Here is a 10,226-nt window from a genome sequence, read left to right on the forward strand (position 1 = left end):
GAATAGGGCAGGGGGAAGGAGAAAAGAGACAGATGGGAAACAGTCCGTGAAAGCCAAAAACCTCAAGTCAGACAAATGTTTATTTTATTTAGTGTTGATAACAGGGAAAAAATGCTGATGGAAACTCACAAATAGCACAAGCTAGTGCCAGCTCTTTAGACCCTAGTGGGAAGTGCTAGAACGTGCTTCCTACCAGCAGGGCAGCCCCCCTGCTGAACATGATGCTTGCCTAGGAACCTACCTGAGGAGACTTCTCCAGTGGAAAGGGCCTTGAAATGGGAGCCTAGGGCTAATTGCACAGGCAGACTGCTCCGTTCTCAGAGTGCCAGGTCCTAGTCTGTGAAGGTAACACGATCATTTCTGCACCATCCTCCCAGTGAAACCACTGGGAGGACATCACTTTTGGCCAAAGTGGGATCACCGGAACAGTTTCCAGCTTCCTGCCTGAAATAGCAGCAACAATGTCAGCAACAGCAACAAACAGACAAAATCTATGAACCCACAGTTTTCAAGACAGTGGGTATCAAGAAGTGAAGTACTGTGATTTCTCAGAGATGGGAAACGAGGAGTTGAGCCCTGGGATGGCCCTAGGCACCTGCCTGGAGAGAGAGTTCCCAGGCTGCAGCACAGGGAGGTGGACCAAAATGGAGCCCAGTGGACTCCCTGATTTGATGAGATGGAGCTGAGGGTGAAGGGACACCCAGGTGGCAAGAGTTCACAGGATGGTACAGAGGACAGAGTACCAGAGACAAGACACACAGACACCCCTAGAGAGCTGCAGAGACTCCGCCAAGTACTCAGCAGAGTTCTGGTCGGCACATATGTGTGAGGAAATTACCTGAGACCAGGAAAAAAAAAAAATGTCTAAAAGGGTTTGAGGGGACAGCGTGGAGTGCTCACAGGGGTGTGAATAGTTCCTGTTCCTACCAGCTAGGCTGGAAAAAAAAATCTCATAATTCAGAGGGAATTGAGTAGAGTACTCGAATGCATGATCCTTAATCAAATGTTCTTGTTATTCCAGAAAAGATCCCTACCCCGCACCCTAGTTACTTTGAATCAAGTTCAGACTCAGCCCTGTCTCCGTAGTTGGTTTTTATAGCTCTGAACAGATCAGCCTCCCCTGACTCTCTTTATTTCTCATGCTGTTGACTTGGTGAAGAATATGGGTTCGTTGTTCCATGGGGCACCCTGCATTTGGGATTTGGTTGGCGCCCTTCTTGTGGTGGTGTTGAACTTTTTCCTCTATCCTGGTATTTCCTTACACTAAGTGTTAGGTCCAAAGGCTTAGGTTCAGGTTCTATTCTTTTGAAAGAATCCTTCATGGGTGGCACCTCCCTCCTTATTCAAATGAAGTGTGCTTTGAGATGGTAACTCTAGGAATACATCCTTGGCTTATCAGCATAGGCTGCTCATCACAGCTGCTGGGAATGCAGACTCCTGGCGTGCTATTTTGCCTCTTTCTGTCCCCCACTAAAAGGCATATTAAGATGCAGGTAGGTTAGAATAAGGTTTATATGTGGACAACCTTGAATTGACTCTTAGTTTTTAAAAAGTCTTCCAGAAGTTTGAGTCTTTTTTTTTTTTTTTAACAAAACCTAGTATTTATAACAAATAATAGTGACACATGGTGAGTTATGAGGTTGTCACCTATGGAGCCTACAAAGTAGGGTGATCAATTGTCCCTGTGTACTGGGGGCTGAGGGATTTCCCGGGATAAGGGACTTTCATTGCTAAAACTGGGAATGTCCTGGGCAAACCAAGATGGACTAGTTACTTTACTACAAAGTGTAGATTTGTCTGGTAGCCAGGATTATAAACAAGCAACTTAGCATGTCAGAACTACCCAGGCTTTAGATGTGGTCCTGTCCCCTCTTTATGCTATCTGAGTAAGTGATGGTTGTCTGGGCTTTCCAGTGATGGAAACACCAGTCCTTTTCCTAAAGGTGAATAAGTTTAAGTCCTTTTCCTATTCACTCCATTGGTGGATAAGTTCAACTTTTGGAAAATTTGGCCTTCCAGTAAATTCCATGAATCCACTTGTCAGCTGGAATTTTACCCCACAGGGCCAAGCATATGATGTTAATCAACCAATTGGACCATTGAAGTCCACACCATGGACTTCCCAAGCAAACATCTGCCAGTACATTGCTGGTCATGACATTAGGACCCTTCCCTCCACTTTCCCACATTCCTCAGGACACGGTCCAAGACTTGGCATAAGAGGATCACTGGCACCAAAACAGAAGCCAACTGAAACGCAAGAGGACCCTCTGCAGAGGAGGTTTGCCTGCTCCCTCTTGCCTTCTAGAATCCAGGTCGGCAGGCATTCCCCCTTAACCCTCAAACGTAGTTCAATCTGTTCCTCTGTGCATGGGACAGATGTGCTATCAGAAGGGAGACCTTGTGTGTCCTTACACCTCTCAAGTGGCTGGGAGGGGAAGGAGTGCCTGACTTCATCCATTAAGGATGAACCAGCTGTTCTAGCCTACTTGAGAGGATTTCAAAGTAGAGCCAAGAATTTAACTTCAAGAAGTACTTTACCTTCTGAAATCAAATCATCTAATTTTCAGGGCAGTTGTTGAACAGGCATTCCCATTGGGTTTAATGCTACAGCTTTTCCGGAAACTTATGTGGAATGGAGGTCAAAATTTTATGGGTTCAGATGCATTTTCTGACTAGCTCAGTGACAGTTTTCAGGACTTCTGGCTCCCTCCAAGATGTCTCTCCTGTCTAACCAGCTCAGTGGCATCTCCTCTGTCTTCCTCTCTTCTCTCCGTGATTCCCGGAAGATCCCCTCAATATGTCCCTACTTCTGATCCTTCCCAGCCCGTCCTGGGGACACCACAAGCCTTATCTTTGCTAATTGCCTGCTTTATCCTAACTGCCCACCCCTCCCAACATGACTCCCCAGGCTTGTCTTCCAAGGGCCTTATTCTCTGGCCCCATGGACCTGACCAATTTCTCCCGGACCTTGACCTCCATCTTCCTTCTTCAGAAACTAGTCAAAGAGGTTCTGTCTGTCCCCACTTTGGTGTTGGTGAATACTTCTTTCTAAGCTGACCTCCTATAGGCAGTTTTCCCTACAATTAATATCTTTACGTTCTTCACTGTCTTCTCCCTCCTCTGACCTCCACCTCTGATCATCAGCATTGCACAAACCCACACAGACAAGTTTCTGTTCTCTGGTGGGCCTCTTTCTTCTCTTTGGCTAATTTGCAAGTCCCTGGAGGGCTGGGACCAAAAGTCTATGCCAGAGACAGTGAGTACTCATTAAACCTCTCGTGTGCATTCCTACGTTTCCAGCCTTTCTTGCTGGAAGATGGGGCCATGTGACTAGCTGTAGGCTGTGAGCAGAAGTGGCATGTGTCACTTCCTGACAGAGGCAGTTAAGAGCTGGCAGAAGTCCTTCTCCATTCCTTCTATGCCACAGTGACCACAGATGCCATGTGATCCAGATGCTACAGTTATAAGATGATAGATCCTTTGTCAGCCTGGTTTTCTGAATCTGTGTGGATCAAAGCTTCCCACTACCCTGCATTAGACATGTAATATGAGCAAGAAACAAACTCTATCATCTTAAGTCTCTGAGATTTGGGGCTTTTTCTGCTGCAGCAGCTAGCATTGCTCAATGTTAATACAACATCTTGTTTGTTCCCTCCACCTCCACTGTTCTCTGCCTGGCAGCTCTGAGCACAGACTGGGCACCCAGCGTGGATTCAGTGGGCTTTTTCATCTAAATGATGCATTTCATGGGATGCTAATAGATGTGGAATTCATAAATGAAACAGCTTAAGAGGGTGTTCTCAGCAGCATGCCCGGTGAAAACTACTCTTGAAATTGACCTCCTGGATAAGCCACTATCCATCCTGACTTCATTGGCCAAACCCTGGGATGCTGTAGCATGCTGACCTAGATTCAAAATCAGGACTGAGATTCCTTTAGCTGTTGACTTTGGGATAATCATGTGCCCTCTCAAAGCCACAAGTTCCACATCTGCAAAGTGACCAAACGATATCAGAGCTCTAGAGGACCTGGAGCCCCCATCACTGCCCTTCTAGGAAGGCCATCCTGTTTCCAGGAGACAGGGGCTTCTGGGGCCAACGCGACTGTGTCGATGTAGCTATGATGCTCCTGGATTTTGGAAGTAAAGAAGCTAAAACTATAGTATAATAGAGAGAGGTGCTTTGTAGAGCCACAAACCCACAGACCATGGCCTGCCACATGATCCAATCATTGCCCTTTCTTGGACTGGGACTGGCTGGCAAACTAGAGCTCAAACTATGAGGGGACAAGTGATCCCTGCCCTCACCATGATATGAGTTGAAACTTGTCAGGCCTTCACGGGTGTGGCTGTGTCTTTTTCACAGTCTATTCCCAGGGCCTACTCAGAGCTTGGCCCATGGATAGTGCTGAGGGGCTATTGACATCCCCAGCAGTGGCAAGTCCCTGTTGGCAGGATGTGTTAGCTGAGGCCAGAGGTCACTGGGCAGGGAGGCCATGTGAGGCGTTCTGAACAGAGAGATGCCCATCTAGATATGTCTGGGCTGAGATTCCTCGGTGACTTCCCGGGAGAAGCCGAGGGGACACCTGGGAAGTCAGTGATATGGGCTGCAGGAACAGGAAAGGCCACAATGAGGTGAGGCCCCCTTTTGCCTCCATGCTGAGGTGGGATGCCTGCAACACATGTTCTTAGCATGTGTTAACTTTGGTGCTTTCCTCCTGCCAGGAAGCTGTCATGGAGGCATTTAGCAGAGGAAATGGCATAGGAAACATTTCTCTTGTACTTTGGGGCACTGTGCACCTAATGGGGCATGTATGACAGGGGCTATGGGTGGGGGAGGTGGGCCCCAGTGGAAACTGCCAAAGCCTGTTTGGTCCAGCACCAGAGGAGCAAGTGTGAATAGCATTTGGCAGCCGAAGCCCAGTCCCCTTGGCTGTCATGTGGGATGAAGTGCTGGGGACGGGGTCTGAGCATCTATGATGCACAGGGTGCTGGCTTTGGGCCTCACGCATCTGCTGTCTCCCTGCACCCTCACCACAGCCCTGCCATGTAGACACCATCCATCCAGTTACAGATCAAGAAGCTGCCTTGAAGTTGGCCTCACTCTAAGCAAATCTAACTCGACTAGAACTCAAAGGAACTCACAGCAGTTTCCTTGGTGCCATTAAGCCAAAGAACCCATTCAGGACATGGGGAACAGCATGCAACACGATCTGCAAGTTACTTGTCTGAAGTTCGGGGTTATAAGGTAGCCTAAATGAGGATGATTTTATATGGCAGAGGTCTGGGAGCAAAACGTCAACTCTTGAGGTTGGGATCAGGCTGTGGTTTTCATCCTAGGAAAGATGTGTATTTTGTGGCTTCTTTCTTTCTCTAATCTCAAATACAATGTACATAGGTGACACACACAATGAACACACATATATCTACATGGATACACACACTCTCTCTCTCTTTTTTTTTTTTTTTTTGACAGAGTTTCACTCTTGTTGCCCAGGCTGGAGTGCAATGGCACGATCTCGGCTCACCTCAACCTCTGCCTCTTGGGATCAAGCAATTCTCCTGCCTCAGCTTCCTGAGTAGCTGGGATTACAGGCATGTGCCACCATGCCCTGCTAATCTTGTATTTTTAGTAGAGACGGGGTTTCTCCATGTTGGTCAGGCTGGTCTCAAACTCCTGACCTCAAGTGATCTGCCTGCCTCGGCCTCCCCAAGTGCTGAGATTATAGGCATGAGCCACCGTGCTCAACTATGGATACACTCTTAAAAGTCCACACACCTGTCTACATACATCCTTACTCACACGTATGAACAGACAGTCATGATAATGCTCACATGTGATACACTCACGTACACCTGCGTGTGTCCTCACACCCACCTACCCACAGGACAACTTTATAGACACAGCCCACATCAAATTGCCTTCACACACACACACACACACACGCACACACACACACTGCCTCTCAGGTGGACATGCTAACACACATACACAACAGACTAATCCACATAGTGAGAAAACTCACATTTACACAGCTCTTTCTCTGAGCAAAGAAATTCTATCTTTTCTAGGAGAGAAGGGGAAAGTGAGCCAGCAGTTCTTAGCTGCTTTCTGTCATCTCCCACAACTCTCAAAGGTGACAAGCTTTTTATGCAGAAAAGCAAAAGCAAAAGAGGCAGGTTGGAGGTGGCTGGGGGCCTAGTGAGGATCTCTCTGGGGATGAACTGCTCGGTGTTTTTACCCCTCTAGATTTCAGTTTCTGCAAGTTTTAAGTGGGGATAAAACTCCCTTCCAGCCCCTTCCCATGGCCTCTGTGAGTATCATATCATCCGATGCAGGGATGGGAAGCAGTTCAGACGAGTCCTGGGTGGGCCTCCTCAAGGCTGAATTCCCCATTACCGGTCACAGAGCCTATTCCAAGGTCAAGCCATGCCCTGCTGGCTTGAGTGGGGAAATGTGGCAGTGACACCCTGAAGGGACATTCGTAAGGGTCACACTGTCAGAGCTGCACACACTGACACCATGAAAGATTCTCCCTTATTTCACAGGTAGGAAAACTGAGGCACAGGAAGATTAAAGACCGAGCGCTTAGAACAATGACTGTCACTTGCCAGTTCCCCAGTGGACACTGGGGGAATGACTGTCAGATGCTGCTCTTCTCCCATCTTCCAAGCAGCTCATGAGGCTTTGAGGACTTGGAATATGAGGGACTCGACAAGGCAATATTAAATTTCATACAAGGATTGAGGGGAGTATGGAGGCTGGTCTGCTCCTCTAGTCCTGGGTAATGCGACCACTCTTCCCTGCCTTGTGTCAACACCTCACCCAGGACATGAGCGCTCCCCTTCACCCAGCTCTTTGGGATTTGCTGTGCTCATGAGTGTACACCCACTGCAGGCACACGTGGGAGCACGCGTGCGCGTGTGCACACACACACACACACTCTCCTCTCTCTCTCTGTCTACAGACTCACACAAGAAAACCTGTCCAGGTTGGTAACAGGTAAAAGCAGATACAGGGAGAGGCAGTAGGAGTCCCCGGGCTGCCTGCCACTGGAGTCCCAAATAACATGTCCAGCTGATGAGTGTTGACATAAACTTTAATGCTGAATTTCTAGCCAAGCACCAGGTCTCACCAGTGTCATGGTGAAAACAGTCTAGTCCCTTCCCTTGTAGAGCTTATAGTCTAGTGGAAGGTCATTGTGTGGTCACCAACATGGAGGGGCAGAGCTTGGAGGAGGGCTAATAAGACACATGTCTAAACAGGGTCCTCTGGGTGCCCTGAAGACGGAATGACAGACTCCTTCCTGCAGGGGCTCCAATCAAGACTTTGCCAAGAAGGAAGTATGGAAGACCGTGAAGGCTGCTTGAATGGTGCCAAATAAAGGAGGGTGGCAGGGTGTTCTAGACCAGAGGACAGCATGTGTGCCAGCCAGAGGGTGAAGCCTGCAGTATTTTTAGGGTGGACAAGGGGTCCTGTGTGACCAGAGCCTGAGACAAGAGGGGCCAGAGAGGCAGCATGGGGACAGGTGAGGAAGAGACTTCAATGCCTTGCCAAGGGTCTGCCTTTATTCTCTGGATGGGGTAGGGGTCATGGGATGGGTTTAAAGAGAGAAGGGACAAGATCAAGTGTGTGGTTGCAAAAGTCACCTGGTGGCCCGATGGAGGTGAGGAAACTGGCATCTAACTAAAGGCACCAGAGGCTGAAGCAAGGAAGACGTAGGGGAGCTACTGCCTTCCTGGCTCTCCCAGGTCAGTCAGGAGGTCCTTGCAACAACTGGGGCAAGACTGGTGTGTTGGAACTGTCCCAAAAGAGGATGTGGGAAGTGAGAGGAGGGATGGATCGGTGAGGGGTCAAGGAGAGGGAGGCGTCAAGGACCATGGTGCTGGTGCCAGTGTCCCAGGTTTGGCTGGGGACTGGGGGGGACTCACCTTCCCCATGCTGGAGGAGGGGCAGGCAGTGATGTCACATCCCTCCCTGGGCTGTCTCAGTGGGAATAGCCATTGTTTGTCAGCCTGTACTGTCCCAGGAGCTGTGGCTCAGAATATTAAAATCTTTCTCAGGTTTATCTTCTCCCCATCTCGCTCATTTGAAATCCCTGCAATTGAGGGGAGAAAGTTACTTTAATCCTCTGGTTCCTATCAGCCTAATTACAGTTTCAATAGACAACGGACCGGGTTCTAAATGAGATTTGAGGACACTGGAACACATTATGTTGGCGCTAATAATGATCTGTCTTTGTTTTATCATTTCTTGTTGTTGCTTCTCATTTTGGCTGCCTGAATTCTTAATGCCTTTGAGTGTCTCAGGGAGATTGCTTCCTCTTGCTGGCAGGCCGGGACACAGTTCCAGACTTGCATATGAAAATACCCAGCCTGTGCCTGCAGCTAACACGCCAGCCGCCATTTAAATTTCAATCAGCCCTTCTGTTTGTGTGTGAGTTCCTTGGATGGATGAAATTAGCAATTTTGAAAAATTGATTAAAATTGCTGGTTTCACGAAGCCTCAAAACATCAAAATCAATCTTTTTTTTAAAATACACCAAAATTCTTATTGGACTTACCACGTCTGCAGTATGAGAAGCTGCTGATTGCCAGTGGGGTGGTGGGGACTTGAGGGCTGGGTGGGCTGGGGCTTATTTTGGCTCTGTACACACTCCTATGTGACCTTTTTAAGAGTTTGACTCTTGCTGGGTCTCATTGTTCTTTCATCTGTGGAATAAAGGGGTTTGACTGAGTAGGGCACCTCTAGAAGCCTCTTCTCCAGCCCTGGCACTATGTAATTATGTGCTCTGAGTCAGGTAAAAAACCAATGAATCTTTGCAGGTAGAATCTGCATTTAGATGAGGGTGAGAATACCAACAACAGATATCATATTAGCTAACATTTTGAAGTGCTAAATCAGGTACTTTATATGCAGTATTTACACCCATTTAATCATCAAAGGAAGACTATGAGAAATACAATGATTACCCCCATTTTCAGATGTGGAAAGGGAGGCCAACACCTTTCCCCACATCCAGGCGAATATAGTTGCAGGTAAAGGCTGCTTTGACCCATCCAGTAGAGGGGTCTCCTACGTCCCCCCTGCAATGGCTGTGGGGGAGTCATACATGTGATTGACACATGTCAGGCTCCCTGGTCTGATGGGGCAGTGGACGTTGGCAGCAGACATTTGAGGCATCCTTGGGTCTACTCTCTTCTGTGAGCTTTTAGTCAATGTCTTGAAAGCTCTATTCACCACCTTTGCAGCAGAGACGGGTCAAAGAAGTGAAATGGTAATCAAAGACACGCATGTGATATTTCTCCAAGTAGTGTGACCTGCTCAACGGCACAGACCAACAGTCCTTGCCACCGTCTAGGCACAGAGAAACACTTGGTCATTACTGGTTGGTTTGAGGAAAAAGAAAACACTCTGGGCCAGGCATAGTGGCTCACACCTGTAATCCCAGCACTTTGGGAGGCTGAGGCGAGCAGATCACGAGGTTGGGAGATCGAGACCATCCCTGCTAACATGGTGAAAGCCTATTAAAAATACAAAAAATTAGCCAGGCATTGTGGTGAGCGCCTGTAGTCCCAGCTACTCAGATCGCGCCACTGCACTCCAGCCTGGGTAACAGAGCGAGACTCCATCTCAAAAAAAAAAAAAAAAAAAGGAAAAGAAAAGACAGGACTCTGTTTGCTACTCTGGGCAGCAGTAATTTTCCTTCACCTCCTCTGGCCCCACCCTTCTCAAGCCTCCACTTGCTTCAAGGGAGAGAGAATAGGCTGCCCTCTTCCAGAAACTATGCGGCTCTGCTGCCTCCACTGCAGTCTGAGTAAGACAAGTGTCATGGCCATTTTCTGTCTTTTGTGGGTCCCTGTGGCACAGCTGCCGACAACGCTTAATCACAAGAATCACCTTCGATTCTTGTTTAAAAAGCCAGGCTGCTCAGAGCCTGCTCCACCCTTCCTGAAAAGAGCCCTCACCCATCTGGGAAGCCCTGCTTCTCTCAACATGCTGTAAGTGTATACGGGGACCATATTCTTGCCTTCCAGTTTACTGGCCAAATGGCTAGCATGCAGCGTGCGTGCAGACAGTTCAAATTATCTTCCCTATCTCATGCATATTTATTGAACACCTACTAACGTTAATGGGAAAAGATAGAGGTGCTATGGGAAGCGTATTTTTTCTAGATCTAGAATGGAATCTATCACCATGTTTTGTGACTTTGTGAAGTCACTT

This window comes from Colobus angolensis, unplaced genomic scaffold (assembly GCF_000951035.1).
Source record: "Colobus angolensis palliatus isolate OR3802 unplaced genomic scaffold, Cang.pa_1.0 Scaffold12, whole genome shotgun sequence".
Lineage (NCBI taxonomy): Eukaryota > Metazoa > Chordata > Mammalia > Primates > Cercopithecidae > Colobus > Colobus angolensis.